General features: G+C 42.6%; 1 long non-coding RNA gene across 1 annotated transcript in view; it reads left to right on the forward strand.

Moving 5' to 3' along the window:
* The window catches only part of LOC141058003 (uncharacterized), a 79,310-nt gene that overhangs the window by 52,929 nt on the left and 1,118 nt on the right, over positions 1 to 25,263 (forward strand). Inside the window, exon 2 of the long non-coding RNA XR_012222070.1 lies at positions 3,882 to 4,041. This is a non-coding gene — a long non-coding RNA (uncharacterized lncRNA). The remainder of the gene's footprint in view (positions 1 to 3,881; positions 4,042 to 25,263) is intronic.

Genomic DNA, 25,263 nt, shown 5'->3' on the forward strand with positions numbered 1-25,263 from the left:
TGTCCGCTACCTCCGATGGCACTTCTGCGGCTGTTGGGGACTCAGCCACTGCTGCCGCTGATTCCCCAGAATCCGATTCCTCAGTGTCCATCAGGACTTCAGCTCACAGTATTGCAGTCGGGAGTGGTCGGCGGAGGTCAATCGGGCCATTCCTATCTGTAGGTTCCGCTCCCAAAGCTAGGGTCAACCCCGGGGCAGGATTCATACCTGGCGTTTCCAGCTGCGGTTCCGGCTCCGGTACCGGGTGGTAGATGGCCGCAGCCGCAACTCCCGGGGTGACTGGTGGGATGGGCCGCAGTTTGATCCGTGCCCGGGCCAGGTTGGTCTCAGTCGGGGTCGTCGGTGGAGGTAGGTGCAGTCGCGCCCGGTCCAGGTGGGGGAGCAGTCCCGGCCCTCCGTTCTGCTCCAGGTCTCTCATATATCTCCTCTGGACGGGACTCACCCAATGGCAACATCGGTTATAAGGAGGTGGTGGCCGCTGCCGAGGATGTTTCAGCGGTCGCAGCCTCCGCAGGGGCGGTCTAGGAGCGAGTGACCTCTCCTCCACCTGTTCTTCTGACTTCTCATCCTCTTTCATCATGGCGTTCTGGCGTTCTTCTTCCTGCCTCGGCCTCTTTCCCACCACTGGCTTCTTCTGCCCCTCCTTCCGGGGGCGGCGTCTTCTTCCAGCGCCTCCATACCAAGCCAGTATACGAACCCCTCGGGGGGTGGGCCATGTCGCTGTCACATAGTAATTCAGGTAGGGAAGGCCCAATACTCTTCGCGGTCTTTTCCTAGGACCTCCCATCTCTTCACGCCCTTCTTCTCCGCGCCAGCGGCCATTTCTAATGTCCATTTTACAGTCTATTAAATCAGGTCTTCTGCACATCTTCAAAAGTTCAAAGTCTCACAAATTTCAGGCGCACAGAACCCGATGGTATCGGGTCTTGTCATCCTGTTCGTGATGCCAAAATTGGGTCACCCCGTCCCAGGGTTGTGGGGTACTCGGTACCGGTCCGGTGTCGGTGGGATGTGTCACAGCAGCAGTGACCCGGTCCGTGGCCCTGAGCGCCCAAGTAATGGGGAAATGTAATGGTGTAATGGAATAGTTCATGACGCCACGTGTGGTGTTTGGCAAGCAAGATGTTAAGCCAACACTGCATGCAGATCCTCTGGGGCTGATGGTGTGTTGCAGCATAGATGGTATAGCTCCCCACAGGTGAAGCTGTAACCCCAGGGCAGTGTAATGGCAGTAGATTATGATAGGCACAGGTGATGTGAGGAATGTTGGTACCCAGATGTAGCGGTGCTGGCGGTGTTGGCGCACAATTGAATGGAAGACAGCAGGGCTTGTAGTTCCAAAGCTTTACTCACAGTTCGTGGTACACACTGATGCCTGCCTCCGTGCCGTGTCCTCCGGGGCAGAGACTCAGTCAACCTCCCGGGTAAGTCAGGCTTCTCCTCTCCAACACTCCGCCAACATGTACCTTTCCTGAACAACTCCTCTATTGCGCCTTTTAATGTGAAGAGCTCCAGTACCGTGGTACTCTGAAGTTCCTCCTGTCAGATGTTCCTAACAACTCTACTTGTATGACAGACAGCTGTAGCCTATCTCGGGGACTCCTTTATCCAGAGTCCAGGCTCTCTATTCAGTTGCTATTGTGTCCCAAGTCTTAGATGGGAGAAGTGCATTTACAGCCAACTACTCCACCGGTGTCTGCTGCAGAACCATAAGTGTCCTTACAAGCTCAGGGACCAGGCCCCGGCCTTGCACTGAGAACCTTTAGGCAGGGTTCCTCTTCCAACCCACAACTCCTCTCTGTTCTCCTACTCCTTCGTTCCGCGCTGTTCCTTCTCTCTCTTATGGAAGCTTAGGTTGCAGTTCTATGTCTTTCTTCTTCTGTTCCTTTCCCGTGCCAGCTGGCTCAGGTCACTGAGGCAGCTGCAGCACTCCTTCCTCTCTCTCAGACCCGTCCTCAGTCTCTCCTGACTGACTGTCCTTCTCCCGCCTGACCTCCCGTCAGACTGACCTGTAATTCTAAAAGACGCCATATTATGTGTGGCAGAAGGTCAAATAGTGCTACTAGTCCTTCATTACCATTCAGTGGATTATTACAGCTGCGGGGATAACTGATATATTGCCTTTTAGTCACTGGGGTGAATCAGGTGGCCTGATGAAGGTCATGTGGCGCACGTGAGTGGCTATTTGGATAAACCGGGGACAAACTGTCAAAGGTGTTGTCTGGGGTTCCAGGGCAAAGTAACAATAATAGTAAAATCCCATTATATCTAAAAGATATTAGCAGTTATATAGATTTCCCTTTATACATAGTAATATTCAAAGAAATAACAGCGGTTAATAATGTTGGCAGTGATATTGTGACAAAAGGTGTTATTAGAACAGAATGATAATGGTGCTGCATGGTTTAAATAAAACGCTGGATTTAATATATAATATGAATGGTAATGAAGGACTAGTAGCACTATTTGACCTTCTGCCACACATAATATGGCGTCTTGGAAGTGATGAATGCACCAGAGCTCCTGTGCAGAGAAGGGAAATGCCACACACGCTCTCCTATTGGCTGGCTGAACATGACAGAGCTGATGACTCATAGCACATGCGCAGTAGAGCTACAGGAACGCCAGATATAGCGTTTTCAGCGTTCATGGCGTCCTCTATGTGGGGGTATGTAAACCAAAGGGATTATATGAGACACTGTAGTACTGTATAATTAATATGACTAATGAGCAATCATATAAACACTATTGTGATGGAGTTTAATATAAAGTATAACGATTGTAACAAGCACATAGCACTTTTTGCACTATTTGTACATGCTGATTCTATTGACTATAATGAAATAAGTTGAATGCACTTAAATGTATTTTTGCAATGTAAAATGATTGACACTATTCAGAGATTGTTATATGGTCTATAAATAGACAATTTTCTTTAACACCCACCGCTTGAGAAAGGCTCAGTTGAGCCGAAACGTTGCCTTGATATGTGGGCTGAATAAAACTCACCACCACTTGAAAAGAGCTAATATGGAGTACTGCCTTTATTTGGAGTGAATATTGGATATTGTGGCTGAAAACGGGACTTTTTGCCAGGGGCTGGGCACCCGAAGCTAAGTACTGTGCTGTTTCCTTTTTTTCAATATAATAATGTCTGAAAATTTTTGCACAGTTGAAATGTTTTTGATTTTTTTGTTTTTGAATACAATCTCTCTCAAAGCCATTTTTTGTACCATGGAAAAAGAGCCCATGGAAACAGGGGTCTTCAATTACACCACTGAAGATGAGGAACGCATTATGGGTGCCATAGAAGGGGATGCAGCCTTCTTAAAAACGCCGACTATAACTGAAATGAAACGCAAGTATGAGAGCGATGTTAAAAAGTTAATTAATTTTCAGCTTCATTTGACCACTTTGGGCCAATATTTCAGAGATAAAAAAATTCCAAGAGGTTTGAGGTCCAACATACGTCCAAATTTATTTGCTGGAAATTCTACTTTTTGTGCAAGATTTACTATGCTGTCTAACAAATATGCTCTGGACATTATATTGTTAAATATTGAATTTTTGCAAATGGAAATTAAGAGGTTACAATTGGTGATTGGTGATAATGAAAAGAACATACAAAGTATTTTTAAAAATGAGGACGGGATCCTGTTTAAAGAGAAGGTTGATAAGGATGTGACAAGATTTAGAATGGATTTGGAAGAAATAAAAAGAAAGAAATGGTGTAGAGATATGGAGAACTATGAGAGTGGACATGTTCACACTTGGCAGAAGGATAATATTAAACCAGTATGGAAGAAAAGAGGTCAATTTCAAGATGATCAATATAATCTTGTTGTTCCTAGATATTTTACTAATGATTTTGTTCCCTTTAGAGCTAGACAATGGAACAGGGGATCTCCCCGACGTAAAAGGCGAGGGGGCAAGCGTCACCAACGGAGCCAGAAGAAAATTAGAAAAGAACAGATTACAGCCACAGAGACAAGCCACCCAGAAGAAAAATGACTAGATCTTGTAGTCAACATATCCACCAAGGTATTGACTGAGCTTCAGATATCAATATTAAGTAAGGGCTTGTCATACAGCCTGTGTTCACACACTGATTGGTTTGGACTTCAACTAGATTTGGAACGTTTCTTTAGGAACATTAAGCTTAAAGAGTGGTTTTATGGTAAAAATGATGTGAAAAAATGAGGAAAAGTGAATTTGATCTACATCAAGTTGATTTAAGAAAGAAGGGTGATTTTCTTCCTCCTAGTAATTCGTCTGTTATAGTAACATAGTAACATAGTAACATAGTAATTAAGGTTGAAGGGAGACTTTAAGTCCATCTAGTTCAACCCATATCCTATCCTAACTTGCCCTAACATGTTGAAACTTTTGAGAAAGCAGTCAGGGGTGTTGTTGAAAAACTAAGAAGTTCTATGACTGAGGGTTTTAGACATACGAATGTTACAAAAGATGAATATAAGATATTACAGGAACTTGTCCATGATGACGACATAGTCATCAAGCCCGCAGATAAGGGGGGTGCGGTCGTCGTCATGGACAGGATAATTATTTAAAAGAGATAAGGAGACAACTTTTGGATGATGAAGTGTATTTAATTATGAATAGTGATCCTAAATTAAAAATAATGAAAGAAATAAGGGAGTGTTTACAAGAAGCGTTGGATTTCCATATCATTGATCAAGATTTGTTTGATTTTTTGTTAGCTAAAAACCCTCGTACCCCTGTACTATATGCAATTCCAAAAATCCACAAAACGTTAATAAATCCCCCGGGTCGACCGATAGTATCAGGGGTCGACTCATTGTTCAGCAAAATGGGGATATTTTTGGATAAAATATTAAATCCAATTGCAAGGAGTTGTAGATCGTATATATTAGATACAACAGATTTTTTTTAAAAATTGGAGACAATTGAACTTCAGGGTGAAGTGATATTGGCGTCTTTTGACGTCGTGTCACTTTATACTTCAATAGATCATAAGCGTGGTCTTAGTTCAGTTGATGAGATGTTGAAACAGGCCGGATATATTGAAGAGGGGAAGAATTTTTTATTAAGAATGTTGGAAATAATTTTGACCCGAAATTATTTTTTATTTGGTGATGTTTTTTATACTCAAAGATGTAGCACAGCAATGGGGGCCAATATGGCCCCTGTTTTTGCAAATATTGTTATGGGATCTGTTGTGAGTTCATTGAGTTCTCCTTCCAGGCTCCCTCTGGTGGTAACAGGAGGTAGTGAGGCTGATTTAATCAGTAGAGATCTGCCACCTGATAATGAGGATGACGATTGAACCTCAGGAATCTCAGATTGGATTTAAGACAGCCGACGCCCTACTCTGGTGCTGGTGATTCCGTCTGCTTGTCAGGTCTTGGTTCTCAGCTCTGTTCCAGTCAGCTCAAGCTAAGTTTCTCTGCTAATGTTCACACTTGTGTTGTGAACTCATTTTCTGCTCCAGCAGTTGAGAGTTCTCCTTCCATTCTCCCTCTGGTGGTGACAGGAGGTAGTGAGGTTGGTTTAATTGGTAGTGATCTGCCACCTGATGAGGAGGATAACGATTGGATCTCTGGAGTATCAGACTGGATATAAGACAGCCAACGCCCTATCCTGGTGCTGGTGATTCAGTCTGCTTCTCAGGTCTTGGACTTCAGCTCTGTTCCAGTCTTCTCAAGTTAAGTTTGTTTTTGCTATTGTTCACACTTGCTCTTGTTGGTCAATTCAGTTTTTTGTGGTCAGCCAGCCCTTGCTGGGGTCGTGCTGAATTTCCACTCCTATTTATCTGTATTTGCTTTTTGGTCCCTTATTAGATTGGCCTCTTTTTGCTCTGTCTCAGAATATTTCATGTGGGGGGCTGTCTTTCCTTTGGGGTCTGCTCTGGAGCAGTTAGTTTTCCCCTTTTCCTGCTTTAGGCTTATGTAGCTCTCCGGTTGTGACGAGGCATCTAGGATCACCGTAGGTACGCTCCACGACTGCTGCAAGCTGTGTGGTAAGGATCAGGGATCTGCAATCTGCATAGTTACCAACCTCTCTGGTTTTTCTAGGCTTAGCATGTTTAGGTTTTTTCCTCCTTGGTGACCCATTCATAACAGGGTCCTATAGGAGAACTTCGTCTATTTGTCTCCCCACTTTCAACATACATTGGTGTGGTGGAGGTACATAGATGACATTTTTCTCCTCTGGCGCGGCACAGAGGATGCATTGGATGAGTTTCATCGGTTTTTGAACACAGTTGATGAAACAATCAAATTCACTTTGGTTTCTTCAAAAGCACAGTTACAGTTTTTGGATGTGTTAATAAAACAAATAGAAGGTGAATTGGTTACTACATTGTTTGTTAAAGAAACTGACAAAAATAATTTATTGGTATATGACAGCCAACACCCACGCAGTATAATAAGATCAATACCACTCAGTCAACTATTGAGAGTGAGGAGGATTGTTAAAATGGATAGTGAGGTGGATATAGTTATGGACACTATGATCAAAAAATTTATGAATAGGGGTTATCCTCAATATATGTTGGAGAATATAAAAAGGAAAACTTTGGAAAAGGGTAGGAAAGAATTAATTGGGGGTAAGTCGGATATCAGCAAGAGAAAAGATTTAAAAAGAATCCCTATTATAACTACATTTAATGAGGAAAGCAAAGATATATCAATTATAATAAAAATCATTGGGCTATGTTAGGTAAATGTTTACCACATGTTGAGGAACTAACTGTACCACCATTGTTTGCATATAAAAGGAATAAGAATATAGGAGATTTTCTAGTTAAATCTGATATTGGATCTTTAAAAAGAAACCTACAGGTTACACTGATGGGTAACAAAAGAACGGGCTGTTATCCATGTCTGTCATGTGTGAATTGTCCACTAATGTTAAAGGGTTCCACTTTCCAACATCATGAAACTTCTAAAATCTATAAAATAAATCAATATCTAACATGTAACTCTGATTACGTGATATATCTTTTGGAATGCCCCTGCAAACTGTGGTATATTGGGGAAACGACATGGGACTTTAAGACCAGAATAAACTAACATCGATATACTACTAGAAAGAAGAAACTTTATTTGCCGGTCCCGAAACACTTTGTGGAGTATAATCATACTGAGAGGGACTTGAGATTTAGAATAATTGATATGGTCCCTATACAAAAGAGGGGTGGGGATAGAGAACTTATACTTAAGAGAAAGGAACTGAAGTGGATCTATGAGCTGAATACACTGAAACCGAAAGGGTTAAATGCTGAATTTAAACTACATACTGTTATGTGAGAAAGTTCCTCTGTATGTGCTGTGTTGAGGGCCTATGGTTGTATAGGGAATAATTTTTTGCATTTTTTGTAATTTTTGTGATTATTCCTGATTTCAATTCTTTTTTTTATTCTTTTTTAGATATTTCACTATTTGTAACAGTGTTGAAATTACCCTGGTGAAGATATTAAGAACATGGAGGACGAATGGACTTTTTGTAAAAACTTTTGTAAAAAAATTTTCTTGTGAAGTGGCTTTTTGACTAAAAGGTTTTTTCTATGAATAACTTTTTTATGATGGTTCTTTCATGTGACTAGCCAATTATATACATTATATATACCTATTTGATGATCAGTGGATTATTACAGCTGCGGGGATAACTGATATATTGCCTTTTAGTCACTGGGGTGAATCAGGTGGCCTGATGAAGGTCATGTGGCGCACGTGAGTGGCTATTTGGATAAACCGGGGACAAACTGGCAAAGGTGTTGTCTGGGGTTCCAGGGCAAAGTAACAATAATAGTAAAATCCCATTATATCTAAAAGATATTAGCAGTTATATAGATTTCCCTTTATACACAGTAATATTCAAAGAAATAACAGCGGTTAATAATGTTGGCAGTGATATTGTGACAAAAGGTGTTATTAGAACAGAATGATAATGGTGCTGCATGGTTTAAAGAAAACGCTGGATTTAATATATAATATGAATGGTAATGAAGGACTAGTAGCGCTATTTGGCCTTCTGCCACACATAATATGGCGTCTTGGAAGTGATGAATGCACCAGAGCGCCTGTGCAGAGAAGGGAAATGCCACACACGCTCTCCTATTGGCTGGCTGAACATGACAGAGCTGATGACTCATAGCACATGCGCAGTAGAGCTACAGGAACGGCAGATATAGTGTTTTCAGCGTTCATGGCATCCTCCATGTGGAGGTATGTAAACCAAAGGGATTATATGAGACACTGTAGTACTGTATAATTAATATGACTAATGAGCAATCATATAAACACTATTGTGATGGAGTTTAATATAAAGTATAAAGATTGTAACAAGCACATAGCACTTTTGCACTATTTGTACATGCTGATTCTATTGACTATAATGAAAGAAATTGAATGCACTTAAATGTATTTTTTGTAATGTAAAATGATTGACACTATTAAGAGATTGTTATATGGTCTATAAATAGACACTTTTCTGTAACACCCACTGCTTGAGAAAGGCTCAGTTTAGCCGAAACGTTGCCTTGATATGTGGGCTGAATAAAACTCACCACCACTTGAAAAGAGCTAATATGGAGTGCTGCCTTTATTTGGAGTGAATATTGGATATTGTGGCTGAAAACGGGACTTTCGGTCAGGGGCCGGGCACCCGAAGCTAAGTACTGTGCTGTTTCCTTTATATATATATATATATATATATATATATATATATATATATATATATATATATGAAATCGGCCATTTTGGGTCCAACTTTATTTTTTACAATCGGAAGAGGGTCATATGACACATGAAGCTTATTGAGAATTTCACAAGAGAAACAATGGTGTGCTTGGTTTTAACGTAACTTTATTCTTTCATGAGTTATTTACAAGTTTATGACCACTTATAAAATGTGTTCAAAGTGCTGCCCATTGTGTTGGATTGTCAATGCAACCCTCTTCTCCCACTCTTGACACACTGATAGCAACACTGGTGGAAAGCATGCCAAGACGCATGAAAGCTGTGATTAACAATCATGGTTATTCCACAAAATATTGATTTCTGAACTTTTCCCGAGATAAAACATTAGTATTGTTGTTTCTAAATGATTATGAACTTGTTTTCTTAGCATTATTTGAGGTCTGCAAGCACTGCATTCTTTTGTTCTTTTGACCATTTCTCATTTTCTGAAAATAAATACAAAATTTAGTGCTTGGAAATTCAAAGTCATGTTGTCAGTAGTTTATAGAATAAGAGGGCAATTTATATTTTACTCACAAATATACCTATAAAGAGAAAAATCAGACAAACTGAAAATTTTGCAGTGGTCTCTTAATTTTTGCCAGATCTGTATATATATATATATATATATATATATATATATATGTATATATATATATATATTCCAGCATGGGCCCAGGCTGGGCAACTTATATATACCACGATGAGCCTAGGATGGAGTCATGCACAGTCATGGTCAAAAATGTTGGCACCCTTGAAATTGTTCCAGAAAATGAAGTATTTCTCTTAGGAAATTATTGAAATTACACATTTTATTATACACATTTTATTTCCTTTTCGTTTATGTGAAACAACCCAAAAAACATAGAGGAAAAAAATGCAAATTGGACATATTTTCACACAAAACTCCAACGGACAAAATTGCTGGCACCATCAATTTAATGTTTGGTTGCACGCCCTTTGGAATAAATAACTGCAATCAACAGCTTCCTAACACCATCAACAAGCTTCTTACATCTCTCAACTGGAATTTTGGACTACTTTTCTTTTGCAAACTCCTCTGGGTTTCTCATATTTGAAGGTGGCCTTCTCCCAACAGCAATTTAACCCCTTAATGACCGGAGGGTTTTTTCAGTTTTGCGTTTTCGGTTTTCACTCCCCTTCTTCCTAGAGCCATATTTTTTATTTTTCCATCAATATGGCCATGTGAGGGCTTATTTTTTGGGGGACGAGTTGTACTTTTGAACGACACCATTGGTTTTACCATGTAGTGTATTTGAAAATGGGAATCAAAATTCCAAGTGCGGTGAAATTGCAAAAAAAGTGCAATCCCACACATGTGTTTTTGTTTGGCTTTTTTGCTAGGTTCCCTAAATGCTAAATCTGACATGCCATTTTGATTCTCCAGGTCATTACGAGTTCATAGACACCAAACATGTCTAGATTCTTTTTTATCTAAGTGTTGAAAAAAATTCCAACGTTTGCGCAATTTTACGAGACCCGTAGCGTTTCCATTTTTCACGATTTCGAGTTGAGGGAGGACTTATTTTTTGGATGCCGGGCTCACGTTTTTAATGATACCACTTTTGTGCAGATATATTCTTTTGATCGCCCATTATTGCATTTTAATGCAACCAAAAAAAGTAATTCTGGCGTTTTGATTTTTTTTATCACTACGCCGTTTAGCGATCAGGTTAATTCTTTTTTTTTAATGATAGATCGGCCGAATCTGAATGCGGCGATACCAAATATATGTAGGTTTGATTTTTTTTATTGTTTCATTTTGATTGGGGCGAAAAGGAGGTGATTTAAACTTTTTTTTTTCATTTTTTCAATTTTTAAACACTTTTTTTTAACTTTTGGCAGGCTTCAATAGCTTCCATGGGAGGCTCGAAGCTCCCATACTTGATCGGCTCTGCTACATATAGGCGATGCTCAGATGTAGCAGAAATACAGCATTGCAATGAGCGCCGACCACAGGGTGGCGCTCATAGCAATCTGCCGGCAACAACCATAGAGGTCTTTATGAGACCTCTGGTTGTCATGGCAACGCATCACTGACCCCCGATCACATGACGGGTGTTGATGATGCGCTCATTTCCGGCTGGGCGCCGGAAGTACTAGTTAAATGCCCACTGTCAGCGTTTGACAGCGGGATTTAACTAGTTAATAGGCGCGGGTGGATCGCGATTCCGCCCGCGCCTATTGTGTGCACATGGCAGCTGTTTATAACAGCTAACATGTCGCGGCTTTGAGGTGGGTTCACCACCGGAGCCCTCCTCAAAGCAAGGGATACAGACCGCTCATGTACTATCCCGTCAGCGGTCAGTAAGGCTACTTTCACACTTGCGTTTTTTTGCTGCGTGTTTTTTGCGCACACAAACACATGAAAAAAACGCATCATGCGTTTGTGTGTGCTTTTTTGCGAGTTTTGGTGCGTTTTTTTGCGCATACGTGCGCATTACAATGCACACATATGCGCACCCATAGACTATAATGGGTGTTTTGCTGTAAAAAAATGCATTGCGTGCGCATGCTTTTTTTGGGGCAAGTCGTACGCACAAAAAATGCAACAGGATGCATTTTGTGCGCCCGAGCGCACACTGCAAAAAAACGCATGCGCGTACAAACGCATGTGTATGCGCACCTATGCGCACCCATGTTAAAGTATGGGGAAAAAAACGCATGCGTTTTTTTGCGCTAAAAAACAGCGCAAAAAAGCGCAAGTGTGAAACCAGCCTAAGAGGTTAAAAATCTCTCTACAGGTGTTCATAGGGATTTAGATCTGAACTCACTGCTGGCCACTTCAGAACTCTCCAGCGCTTTGTTTTCATTCATTTCTGGGTGCTTCTTGAAGTATGTTTGAGGTCATTGTCCTGCTGGAAGACCTATTACACAAGACCAGATTTCTGACACTGGGCACTATATTATGACCCAAAATCCCTTGGTAAACTTCAGATTTCATGATCCCTTGCACACAGTCATGGCACCCAGAGCCAGAGGCAGCAAAACAACCCCAAAATATCTTTGAACCTCCACCATACTTGACTGTAGGAACTGTGCTCTTTTCTTTGTAGGCCTCATTCCATTTTTGGTAAACAGTAGCATGATATGCTTTACCAAAAAGCTCTATCTTAGCTTCATCTATTCACACGACCCTTTCCTAGAAGGATTTTGGCCTATTCATGCACATTTTGACAAAATGCAGTCTAGCATTTTAATATCTCTGTGTCAGCAGTGTGGTCATACTGGGTCTCCTGCTATAGTGTTTCCTGTCATTAAAATGTTGAGGAGTAATTTGCGCTGACCCTGATGCACCCTGAGCCTGTAGGACAGTTTGAACTTCTTTGGAACTTGATTGGGCTGCTTATCTACCATTCGTACTATCCTGCATTGCAACTTTTCATCAATCTTTCTTTGCTGTTCACATCCAGGGAGATTGGGTACCATGGGTTGTAAACTTCTTGATTATGATGCACACAGTAAAAAAAGAAACATCAAGATCTCTGGAGATGAACTTGCAACCTTGAGATTGTTATATTTCAACAATTTTGGTTCTCAAGTCCTCACACAGTTCTCTTCTCCTCTACATGCTTAGTGTGGCACACACAAACACACAATGCAAAGTTCTCCCATTTTTATCTTGCTTCAGGTGTGATTGTTATATTTCCCTCACCTGTGCCACAGGTGAGTTTGAAAGAGTATCATATGCTTGAAACAAAGTTGTTTACCCACAATTTTGTAAAAGGTGCCAACAATTTTGTTCTGTCTATTTTTGGGGTTTTGTGTGAAATGATGTCTGATTTGCCTTGTGTTCTCAGTTTTTTTGTGGTGTTGTTTCAATGCACACAAAGGAAATAGACATGTGTATAACTAAACATGTGTAATTGCAATAATTTTCAGGGATAAATACTTCATTTTCTGGAATTTATGTGGAAATTCAAAAACTGAAAAGTGGGGCGTGCAATATTATTTGGTCCCTTTAGCTTAATACTTTGTTGCTCCACCTTTTGCTGCGATTACAGCTGCAAGTTGCTTGGGGTATGTCTCTATCAGTTTTGTACATCAAGAGACTGAAATTCTTGCCCATTCTCCCTTGGCAAACAGCTTGAGCTCAGTGAGGTTTGATGGAGATCATTTGTGAACAGCAGTTTTCAGCTCTTTCCACAGATTCTTGATTGGATTCAGGTCTGGACTTTGACTTGGCCATTCTAACACCTGTATACATTTATTTGTGATCCATTCCATTGCAGATTTTGCTTTATGTTTGGGATCATTGTCTTGTTGGAAGACAAATCTCCGTCCCAGTCTCAGGTCTTTTGCAGACTCCAACAGGTTTTCTTCAAGAGTGGTCCTGTATTTGGCTCCATTCATCTTCCCATCAATTTTAACCATCTTCCCTGTCCCTGCTGAAGAAAAGCAAGCCCAAACCATGATGCTGCCACCACCATGTTTGATAGTGGGGATGGTGTGTTCAGGGTGATGAGCTGTGTTGCCTTTATGCCAAACATATCATTTGGCATTGTTGCCAAAAAGTTTGATTTTGGTTTCACCTGACCAGAGCACCTTCTTCCACATGTCTGGTGTGTCTCCCAGGTGGCTGGTTGCAAACTTTAAACAACACTTTTTATGGATAGCTTTGAGAAATGGCTTTCTTCTTGCCAGTCTTCCATAAAGGCCAGATTTGTGCAGTGTACAACTGATTGTTGTCCTATGGACAGACTGTTCCACCTCAGTTGTAGATCTCTGCAGTTCATCCAGAGTGATCATAGGCCCCTTTGGCTGCATCTCTGATCAGTCTTCTCCTTGTTTGAGATGAAATTTAGAGGGATGGCTGTGTCTTGGTAGATTTGTAGTGGTATGATACTCCTTCCATTTCAATATGATCGCTTGCACAGTGTTCCTTGGGATGTTTAAAGTTTTGGAAATCATTTTGTATCCAAATCCGGCTTTAAACTTCTCCACAACAGTATCACGGACCTGCCTGTTGCATTCCTTGGTCAGCACCCTGAAACTATCACAGAGCAGGTGCATTTATACGGAGACTTGATTACACACAGGTGGAGTATATTTATCATCATCAGTCATTTGGGACAACATTGGATCATTCAGAGATCCACAATGAACTTCTAGAGCGAGTTTGCTGCACTGAAAGTAAAGGGGCCGAATAATATTGCACACCCCACTTCTTTTCAGTTTTTGAATTTCCACAAAAATGTAAAATAACCAATAAATTTTGTTCAACTTCACAATTGTGTCACACATGTTGCTGATTCTTCACCAAAAATTTACATTTGGTGTCTTTATGTTTGAAGCATGTGTGAGGCAGCGACCGGAGTCATATGTGAGGGTCGCTATGTGTCCCCCAGAATGCACTCAGAAGCATATTAGAACCGCTGGAGTGCCCTGTCGTCGCAGCAGTGTTCCTGTGACTCACAGGACAGAATAAAAGTGAGTTTGAGCTTGTCAAGTTATTTGGACAAGGAGTTTATTCAGGAAAACCTAGTATGGGCTTTTATTTTTTAAACAGACTGCAGAAAAGTAGTGGGGTCCGGTCCGTTTCCTCCAGCCAAGGTTTTATAAGTGGCCTATGACCATAGATTGGAGAAAGAAAAAAAACCCTGCAGAAAGGGTTTTGGGTGTGTCAGTTCTGACTTGCACAGAGACAGAGCAGTGGTCTGCAGAGCTCCCTGTATGAGGCAACACAGGGCCAAGCTGAGCCAAGGTCTGGCACCCCTTTCATACCCGGGGAACACGGTCGCTCACAGCAACAGGTCACAGACTGTTTTGTTACTTCCCGGCTGCGATCCGGAGGATACAGCTTGTTGTGCACTGTGAGTGTTTTTTTTTGTGGACATTAAACACATTTTTTTGTTTGAAATTGCTGGGTCACTGCCTCATCTCTGCACAGCGTGGACGCCGCTGCTTTACACTTGGTTGGAGAATGCGGGCAGTGTGAACTGAGGCATACCCAAAGCGTGCTGCATGTCGTATATTAGGTCTGCAACGCTGCAGCTTAAGTCGACTGATAAGATGGAGGAACTACTGAGACAGTTGGCCGCCTCGCAGGTGTGACAGCAGAAGCTGCAAGAGGAGCAGCAACAGACCAACAATTTAATTCTGCAGCAGACTGCGGCTCTGCAACAGGCGGGTACCTCAGCCACCACATACCGATCGGAAGCCCGGTACAAGGTCCACTCAGCACTGAGGAAGATGGCACCTGAGGACGACATGGAGGCTTAGCTCACTATTTTTGAATGCACTGCAGAGCGGTAGAACTTGCCGGTGGCGCAGTGGGCTGAGGTGGTGTCCAACGGGAGATGCACAAAAGGCCTACCTGGACCTCAGTCAGGACGATACCCTGGACTATGGGAAGCTGAAAGGTGAGATCCTTGCCCGACTGGGGGTTAATACATATGTGCGGGCCCAACAGGTGTTCCAGTGGTCCTTTTCTGAGACTCGCCCTGCCCGGTCTCAAGCCTATGACTTACTGCAACTGGTTAAAAAATGGCTACAGCCTGAGACTTTAACACCGATCCAGATGGTAGAGAGGGTGGTGGTCAAACGGCTGGTGAGGGCCCTGCCAGCCACCATACAACGTTGGGTGGGGCAAGGGGACGCGGGCACTCTGGACTAGGTGGTAGGACTGGTTGAGCGGTATACAGCCACTCAAGACTTTATACGGGACACTGCCCCACTTCGACTGTCACGTAAGGCCCCATCAGCTCAGGAGCCTGGGAAAAGTCTACAACCCTCCACCAAGGCCAATACTGATCGTGCCTGTACTGAGGGGATATCTCGGAAGGAGAGTGTCAACCACCCCGTGTCCCCTAGCGTAGCCCCAAGGTTGCCTCAGGCCCCAGTCCTTAAGTGCTGGCGGCGCCAAGAACCTGGACATGTGATTGCTAACTGCCCCCTAACAACTGAACCCATGGACTGCGGGTATACCCGCCGTGTTTCTATGTATGCCCAGCCAGTCTGCACTGCCACTACAGACCCTGCTGGTACCGAACCTCAGCGGAGCGAGGTACTCGTCATTGGGTACCAGATGAATGCTCTCTTGGACTCCGGGAGCTTGGTGACCATGGTACACAGGTCACTGATTGCCGGGGATAGACCTAATGGACGGACGGTGGGGGTAGTGTACATACATGGGGACCTCCGTGAGTACCCGACTGAGGAGGTCACGTTCTCCACCCCGTGTGGGGAGATAAAACATATGGTGGGAGTGGTAAAGACTCTTCCGTATGGGACTGTTTTAGGAAGAGACTTTTCCCTGTTCTGGTCCCTATGGGAGACCAGGGTTAACCCTCTCAGGGTAAAAGGTATTCCGGGCGCTGAACCTGAAGATCCTGAGTCAGGGATTCCTGCCGTAGGGGTCACCAACATAGGGACAGAATGTAACGCCGATAGGTTTCCCCTAGAGGTGTTGGAAATTGAGGAGAACTCACCAATTCCTGAGCTGGAGGTGTCACCTGGTAAGTTTGGAACTGCCCAGCTCCAGGACCCCACTTTGACCCGGGCCAGGGAAAGAGTAATCATGGTAAATGGGGTGGCTCAACAACCAGGTACAAAGAGGGAGTTTCCCCGGATGGAGATCAACCAAGAGTTACTGTACAGGGTTGATAAAATCAGGGATGAGGTGGTAGAACAGCTGGTGGTGCCTCAACCCTATCGTCGGGAGGTGCTCAATATGGCTCACTCTCACATTCTGGGAGGGAATTTGGGGGCCAAAAAGATGCTAGAGCGCATATTGCAGCTGTATTTCTGGCCTGGGGTCTATGTTGAGGTCAAAAGGTATTGCGACACATGTCCGGAGTGCCAACTAATCTCACCCACCATGAACTACCGGAGTCCTTTGGTGCCTCTGCCCATTATAGAGGTACCTTTTGAGCGGATTGCGATGGATCTGGTAAGGCCATTAGTAAAGTCCGCCCGGGGCCACCAGCACATATTAGTAGTCGTAGATTACGCCACCCGGTACCCAGAGGCGATACCCCTCCTCCACACTTTGGCTAAACTAATAGCCCGTGAACTGTTCACCATATTCTGTCGCTTAGGGCTACCAAGGAGATCCTTACCGATCAAGGTACTCCACTTATGTCTAAGGTGACCAAGGAGCTCTGTAAGCTGCTCCATATCAAACAGCTACACACGTCGGTGTACCATCCACCAACCGACAGGTTGGTGGAGAGGTTTAATAAGACCCTCAAAGCCATGCTAAAAAAGATAATCGCCAAGGAAGGGAGGGATTGGGACATGTTACTGCCCTACCTAATGTTCGCCATTCACGAGGTACCCCAGGCGTCAATTGGTTCTCCCCGTTTGAGCTATTGTATGGCAGGCACCCAAGAGGATTGCTAGATGTAGCCAAAGAGACGTGGGAACGGGAGCCCACTCCCCATAAGAGTGTCATTGAGTATGTGACAAAAATGCAGGATCGGATTGCCATCGTGCGGCCTATAGTAAAGGAGCATCTGTTGGATGCCCAGGCCGCTCAGAGCCACACGTATAATAAAAGGGCCACAGTCAGGACCTTTAAAGAAGGAGACCGGGTGTTGGTACTAGTACCCACCCCAGAGAGTAAACTCATGGCCAAGTGGCAAGGGCCTTATGCGATACGGGGAAAAGTGGGGGAAGTGAATTATAAGGTGTACCAACCTGGGAAAAGGAAACCCGAGCAGCTGTACCATGTAAACCTGCTAAAGGCCTGGAAGGACTGAGAATGTTTGGTTACCGAGGCGACTCCAGTCATACAAACGGGGGTCCCTCTGGCTATAGCCAAGGATCTGGCTGGGTGTGAGGTAAAAGTAAATGACGCCCTCACAAAACAGCAGCGACGGGAGGCTCGAGCTTTAGTGCAGCAGAATACGGATGTATTCTCAGAGCTGCCGGGATGAATTTCGGTGATACAGCATGACATTATCACCGAGCCCCTGGTTAGGGTACCGATGAAACCATACCGAGTGCCAGAAGCCAGGAGGCAAGCGATAGTGGCTGAAGTGAAGCAAATGCTTCAATTGGGAGTCATTGAAGAGTCCCGGAGTGAGTGGGCTAGCCCCATTGTGCTAATACCGAAACCGGACGGGTCTTTACGCTTCTGTAATGACTTCAGGAAATTAAATGAGATATCAAAATTTGACCTCTACCCAATGCCTCGGGTGTACGAGCTAATTGATAGACTGGGAAAGGCCCAGTACTTCACCACACTCGACCTCACTAAAGGGTACTGGCAGGTTACCCTGACAGAATCAGCTAAAGAGAAGACCGCATTTATCACGCCAGAGGGTCTGTTTCACTATGTTGTCTTACCCTTTTGGTTACATGGGGCTCCGGCCACATTCCAGAGGCTAATGGACATAGTATATTAGAACCTTATCGGAAATAAGCATCGGCCTCTTTAGATGACATAGTTATCTTTAGTACCAACTGGGAGACCCACCTGTCCAAGGTACAAGTCATGTTAGACTCGCTTCGAGTCGCGGAGTTAACAGCAAACCCAATGAAATGTGCGATAGGGCTCACGGAAGCTCAGTACTTGGGTTACGTGATCAGTCGCGGGGTGATCAAACCCCAAGTAAACAAGATTGAGGCCATCCAAAGCAGGTCCAAGCCCTTAAGTTCTAAGCAGGTGAGGGCATTCCTTGGCATCATTGGTTACTACCGCCGGTTTATACCCAATTTTGTGGGGGAATCAGCACCCCTAACGGATCTCTTAAAAGGTAAAAGGATGGAATCCTCAGGCGGAAAAAGCATTAGAGTCCCTGAAGTCGGCGTTATGTGCACAGCCGATCCTCATCAGCCCTGACTTCAAAAAGACCTTTATTGTACAAACCGATGCCTCGGAGGTAGGTCTAGGAGCGGTGCTGTCGCAAGAGGTAAACGGGGATGAGCATCCAGTCACCTACTTGAGCAGGAAACTGACCCCGGCAGAGAAAAATTATAGCGTAGTAGAGAAGGAGTGCTTGGCGATTAAATGGGCCTTGGAGTCTCTACGCTATTATTTGCTCGGGCGTCAGTTTCGTTTGGTAACAAACCATTCCCCCCTTGTCTGGATGAGAAACACAAAAGAGAGGAATGCCCTAGTCACCAGATGGTTCCTGTCCCTACAAAACTTCAGTTTCTCAGTGGAACATAGGGCGGGGAAGGCACAGGGAAATGCGGATGCCCTGTCACGGGCCCCCTGTATGGTGACAAATGTTCAGCCCCACAAGCTTGAACAGGGGGGGGTATGTGAGGCAGCGACCGGAGTCATATGTGAGGGTCGCCATGTGTCCCCCAGAATGCTCTCAGGAGCGTATTAGATCCGCTGGAGTGCCCTGTCGTCGCAGCAGTGTGCCTGTGACTCACAGGACAGAATAAAAGTAAGTTTGAGCCTGGTCAAGTTATTAGGACCAAGGAGTTTATTCAGGAAAACCTAGTATGGGCTTTTATTTTTGAAACGGACTGCAGGAAGGTAGTGGGGTCCGGTCCATTTCCTCCAGCCCAGGTCTTATAAGTGGCCTATGACCACAGATTGGAGAAAGGAAAAAAAAGCCCTGCAGAAAGGGTTTTGGGTGTGTCAGTTCTGACTTGCACAGAGACAGAGCAGTGGTCTGCAGAGCTCCCTGTGTGAGGCAACACAGGGCCAAGTTGAGCCAAGGTCTGGCACCCCTTTCATACCCGGGCAACGCGGTCGCTCACGGCAACTGGCCACAGACTGTTTTGTTGCTTCCCAGCTGCGATCCAGAGGATACAGCGTGTTGTGCACTGTGAGTGTTTTTTTTTGTGGACATTAAACACATTTCTTTGTTTGAACTTGCTGGGACACTGCCTCATCTCTGCACAGCGTGGACGCCGCTTCTTTACACATGATATGTGGGAAAAGGTTGAAAAGTTCCAGGGGGCCGAATACTTTCGCAAGGCACTACCTATACATGGATATAAATATACTAGGTTGGGGAACATATACAAAAGAATGGGAAACATATACCAGGATAGGGAAGATATAGACCAAAATGGAGGTCATATATACTAGGATTGAAGACATATGCCAGGAGAGAGGATATATATATTATATATACTAGGATTGGGCCAGGATGAGGGACATATACACTACCGTTCAAAAGTTTAGGGTCACATAGAAATTTCCTTATTTTTGAAAGAAAACCACAGTTTTTTCCAATGAAGCTAACATTAAATGATTCAGAAATACACTCTATAAATTGTTAATGTGGTAAATGACTATTCTAGCTGCAAATGTCTGGTTTTTAATGCAATATGCTCATAGGTGTATAGAGGCCCATTTCAAACAACCATCACTCCAGTGTTCTTATGGTACTTTGTGTTTGCTAACTGTGTAAGAAGGCTAATGGATGGTTAGAATACTCTTGACAACCCTTGTGCAAGTATGTTAGCACAGCTGAAAACAGCTGATTAGAGAAGCTATAAACCTGACCTTCCTTTGAGCTAGTTGAGAATCTGGAGCATTACATTTGTTGGTTCCATTAAACTCTCAAAATGGCCAGAAAAAAAGAACTTTCATGTGAAACGTGACAGTCTATTTTTATTCTTAGAAATAAAGGCTATTCCATGTGAGAAATTGCCAAGAAACTGAAGATTTCATACATCCCTGTGTACAACTCCCTTCAGAGGAGAGCATTAACAGGCTCTAACCAGAGTAGAAAGAGAAGTGGGAGGCCTCGCTGCACAACTGATCAACAAGACTAGTACAATAGAGTCTGTAGTTTGAGAAATTGATGCCTCACAGACCCTCAACTGGCAGCTTCATTAAATAGTACACGTAAAACGACAGTGCCAACGTCTGCAGTGAAGAGGCGACTCCAGGATGCTGGCCAACAGGGCAGAGTGGCAAAGAAAAAGCCATATCTGAGACTGGCTAATAAAAGGAAAAGATTAATATGGGCAAAAGAACACAGACATTGGACAGAGGAAGATTGGAAAAAAGTGTTATGAACAGAAGAATCCAAGTTTGAGGTGTTTGGATCACACAGAAGAACATTTGTGAGATGCAGAACAACTGAAAAGATGCTGGAAGAGTGCCTGACGCCATCTGTCAAGCATGGTGGAGGTAATGTGATGGCTTGCGGTTGCTTTGATGCTGGTAAAGTGGGAGATTTGGACAAGGTAAAAGGGATTTTGAATAAGGAAGGCTATCACTCCATTTTGCAAAGCCATGACATACCCTGTGGACACAGCTTGATTGGAGCCAATTTCATCTTACAACAGGACAATGACCCAAAGCACACCTCCAAATTATGCAAGAACTATTTAGGGAAGAAGCAGGCAGCTGGTATTCTATTTGTAATGGAGGGGCCAGTGCAGTCACCAAATCTCAACCCCATTGAGCTGTTGTGGGAGCAGCTTGACCGTATGGTATGCAAAAAGTGCTCATTAAGCCTAACCAACTTGTGGGAGGGGCTTCTGGAAGCATGGGGTGAAATTTCTCCAGATTACCTCAGCAAATTAACTGCTAGAATGCCAAAGGTCTGCAATGCTGGAATTGCTGCAAAGGGAGCATTCTTTGATGAAAGCAAAGTTTGAAGGAGAAAATTATTTCAAATAAAAATCTTTTTTTCGAACCTTGTCAATGTCTGGATGAGATTTTAAATTCATTTGGCAACTCATTTGATTAATAAAAGTATGAGTTTTCATGGATAACACAAAATTGTCTGGGTGACCCCAAACTTTTAAACGATAGTGTATACCAGGATGGGGGATATATATAGTAGGAAGCAGCCCAGGATGGGGGACATTACTACATAATGGGGGAGGAGGGGAAACTTGCATGTCTTTATAGGATAGAAAGCTACAAGTGGTGGGGTTGCCCAGGTCCAATTTTGCACCGGGGTCCATCGGACTCTGGTTACACCACTGAGTATTAGAGTTTAGAAAGAACTCACTTACACTTTCCCATTGGACTTGGAGAGATAGACAGTACCATTGACCATCACAGTCAATGTCCAAGTCTTGTGAGCAAGCAAGCAACAACTTTAAATCTGCTTCACCACTCCAGCTCCAATGCTCCAGTCTTTGATTACTTACCAAGAACAGAGACCTGTTGTACTATAACGTGATCACTTCAGCTAACAGCTGCACTCATTGCGATGCGATGGCTAAATGTCTGGGTGAGAAAATAGTTAATTCTGTCACGGTTCCACCCCTCAGTGTGTTTGAGATGCAGTTACTGACAGCTTAGCTTTACAATCTGGTACAGGGGCGTGCTGAAGCTGTCAGTACTTTGACAGCTTAGCCATTCTGTCTGATACAGGGGCATGATGAGCTGTCAGTGTGTTGACTGACAGCTCAACTATCCAATCTGAGACTGGAATGCGTTGGCTGTCTCCAAGTGTTCATTATCCCAGGTGATTGCATGCTACTTAACTGAGCTGTTTCTCCCAGACTTCTGCCAGACATACATTCAGCTAGTGAGGTTTGTGCTCCCTGTACCTTGAGTTCTGTATGCTTGATCTTTTGTTGCCTGACCTTGGACTTCGATCTGACCATCCATCTGTCTAACCCCTCTTGCTCTGCACCGGTTTCCTCCTGGTATCCTGACCTCAGAACGTTACCTGACCACGCTTTTGTATCATCCTTCTGTTTATGACTTACCCTCCTTGCTTCTGATCTTAGACTCTTTGACTTTTCTGACTCAAGGCTTGGCCATGAGAAGAGACTAGTGTCACAAATTCTGTAGGTATTGTTGAGGATGACTGTTATGCAGTGGTTAGTACCTGGCAAAAAGTCATAGATGCCCAAGGTTCTCTAATGTGCACAGAGATAAAATTCTACCCTCTCTGGTCTGGTTTGTTCTCATGCCACATAAGAGCTACTATAACGCAAACTGTTGAAATTGTTAATACTAAATTTCACAGAAAGCTGTCAAGATACACAGTGCCTTGCAGCATGTTGTTTATGGAGCAGTATAACTGCAGACGGGTCAGAGTGCCCATTATGATTCAGAGTACCCATTCTTGTTTATCTTAAAAAGCAACTACAATTGGCATGTGACCATTTGATTTGGACCACAGAGCAATGGAGGAAGGTGACTTGGTATAATAAATCATATTTTTTTCCTTCATATGATGGCCAAGTTGTTGCGTAAATTTGAAAAGATGGTATGCAGTATAGAAAGAAGGCATGCTGGCCGAAGCAGTGTGATTCTCTTGGTGATGTTCTGCTGATAAATTCTGGGTTCTCGCATTCAGTTGGATGTTACTTTTAAAGTTATAAACCAGGCTGCAGACCAATAATATCCCTTTATGACACATTAATCTTTCCTTGATGAGTTATTATTGTCATGCTTCAGGATTTGATCCATGCTCTTCTTTCGTGTCTCTGTCTGCTGAGCCACAGCAGGTTCTGTTGTTGTCTGAGTGCTGATTACCTTTTGCCTTTGTCCAGCAGGTGTTTTTCATTTGTTATCTAGCTTGTCCTATCACACTGTAGGTGACACTATTTAAACCTACTCTTTGCTGGTCTTCTCTGCTAGTGATAATCTTTAGTGGATTCTGTTTGGAGTTCTAGTCCCACTTCTGAGTGTCTAGGCCAGTCAAATAAGTGTATTGCTGGGGTTTCTTTCTTACTGTGCACTCTCCTTCAACTCTTTAAGAGGTATGTGATACACTCGACAGCCTTTTAGGTAGTCAGGTCCGAGTTGTCTTCTCTAAGCATTACCTACATGGGTTATTCAAGTAGCGCTGAAGCCACTAGGTCCTGCGTTACTGGATACTATACTCTGAACAGGAACCGAGTGGGGCTTGTGCAACTTTTTCATAGTTAGATCCTTTAGCCCTGTGTTTACTTCTACCACATGTGCATTACAATTATGTACTGACAGTAATTCCAAAATGCGGTATGAAGTGACAGTGTGTTTTTTTTCTTAGCGTGTTTCGAAAGCGACTTCTTCAGGAGAATAATCCTTTTGTGGTTCTCTGAAGAAGTCTGAGAACTTTGAAATGCGTTGATAGTAAACTGCACTGTCACCTCATATCGCATATTGAAACTATTTGTCATATTGAAACTATTTGTGGACACATTACCAGCAGATTTTGCCAGCAGGATGGGGCATACACATTATTACAGATTTTACTATAAGTGTAGTTCTGGGCATCATAGGAACTTTTAAAAAAATTCTAATAACAGGTAATATCACACATGTATCTAAATTTGGTCCTATAATATCATTGAAATATTCCAACAGAAAATTGAGGAAAATTTGTTTAAAAATGGTTTTATTGAATTGTCAAGGGAAGAGGCTGGGTGACGGAGTGGGTTGACAGGGTTGGTACATTGAACAAAAAATTATTGAAGTACAGAGTCTAAAATCAGCATATAAAATTGTATAGAATTATATCTATATCCATGATTGTAATATATAACAATCCACTCAAATTAAAATTGAAATGATTTCGCATTTGAGCTGCAGATAAAGATTTCTGGATATTTTCTTCTTTCAGCTGATTTCTCTTTAAGGTTTAAATAGCTGAACTAAAATCTCCCTAAGAGCTAGAGCAAATATTTAATAGTGGAGAGCTCTTGAGCAGCTAAGTGGACCCATTACGAAGGTCTACTTGTATTTGTGAGCACAGGATGTCAACTAGATTAAAGGACTTGAAAAAGTCACCTATAAGAAATACTTTTACTTTACCTTGCAGTTTTTTTTTCTCCCTGATATATTTGATATATTGGATTTTCACATGAGCTCAAAGGTAGAATATAAGTCAGGAGAATTTAATAGAGCTATCAATGAGCTTGGTAAAATATCAACCATTAATATCAATGAGAATAATTAAGGAAGAGATATTCAGTTTTAATATTTTGAATATTTTCAACCCTTCAGCACTACTACTTACTACAGTCCTCATAAAAGGTGTTCATATTGTACTCACATATTGTGCCACAAGACAGAAATGCATTTCAAATATATATATGGTATATATTCGTTTTTGTCTAAAATGGATTTTTAAAAAGTCGTAAACAAAGAAATAGAAACATTTACCTTTTTTTGTCATTTTTATGTATTTTTAACGCATTTTTGTCATTTATTTTTTGTGCATATTTGCATGTATTTGTGTGGCACTGTACTTTAAGGGTTAACCTGTCCTGGGTCGATTTTGTAGAGAACATTGACATTTTGCTGTTAGTATATCTTTTAGAAACATATGTATAAACTATTGCTAATTTTTTTTTTCTGGTGATAATGCAAATATTTTTATTTGATTTGTTTCAATAGATTCATTAAAAGTATTATTTCCAAAACGAACATACATTAGAGTATTAGGTCATTTTAGTGCACCGTGGCTCCTCTCACAATTTACGGTTTGTAAAGTAGACTGATGGACAAACTATTGTTCATTTTTTTCTAGTGATGATACAAGTTTTGAATTGGTTAGTTTTAATAGAATCATTAAAAATATTTTTTCCAAAACATACATACATATATTAGAGTATTGGGAAATTTTAGCGACTCTTCTCTCAATTTACAATTTGCAAAATAGACTCAAAATGAAATCTAAGGTTTTTGATACTATTACTTAAA

The sequence above is a fragment of the Dendrobates tinctorius genome, unplaced genomic scaffold, assembly GCF_039654945.1.
Source record: "Dendrobates tinctorius isolate UK_male_01 unplaced genomic scaffold, ASM3965494v1 ptg000208l, whole genome shotgun sequence".
Lineage (NCBI taxonomy): Eukaryota > Metazoa > Chordata > Amphibia > Anura > Dendrobatidae > Dendrobates > Dendrobates tinctorius.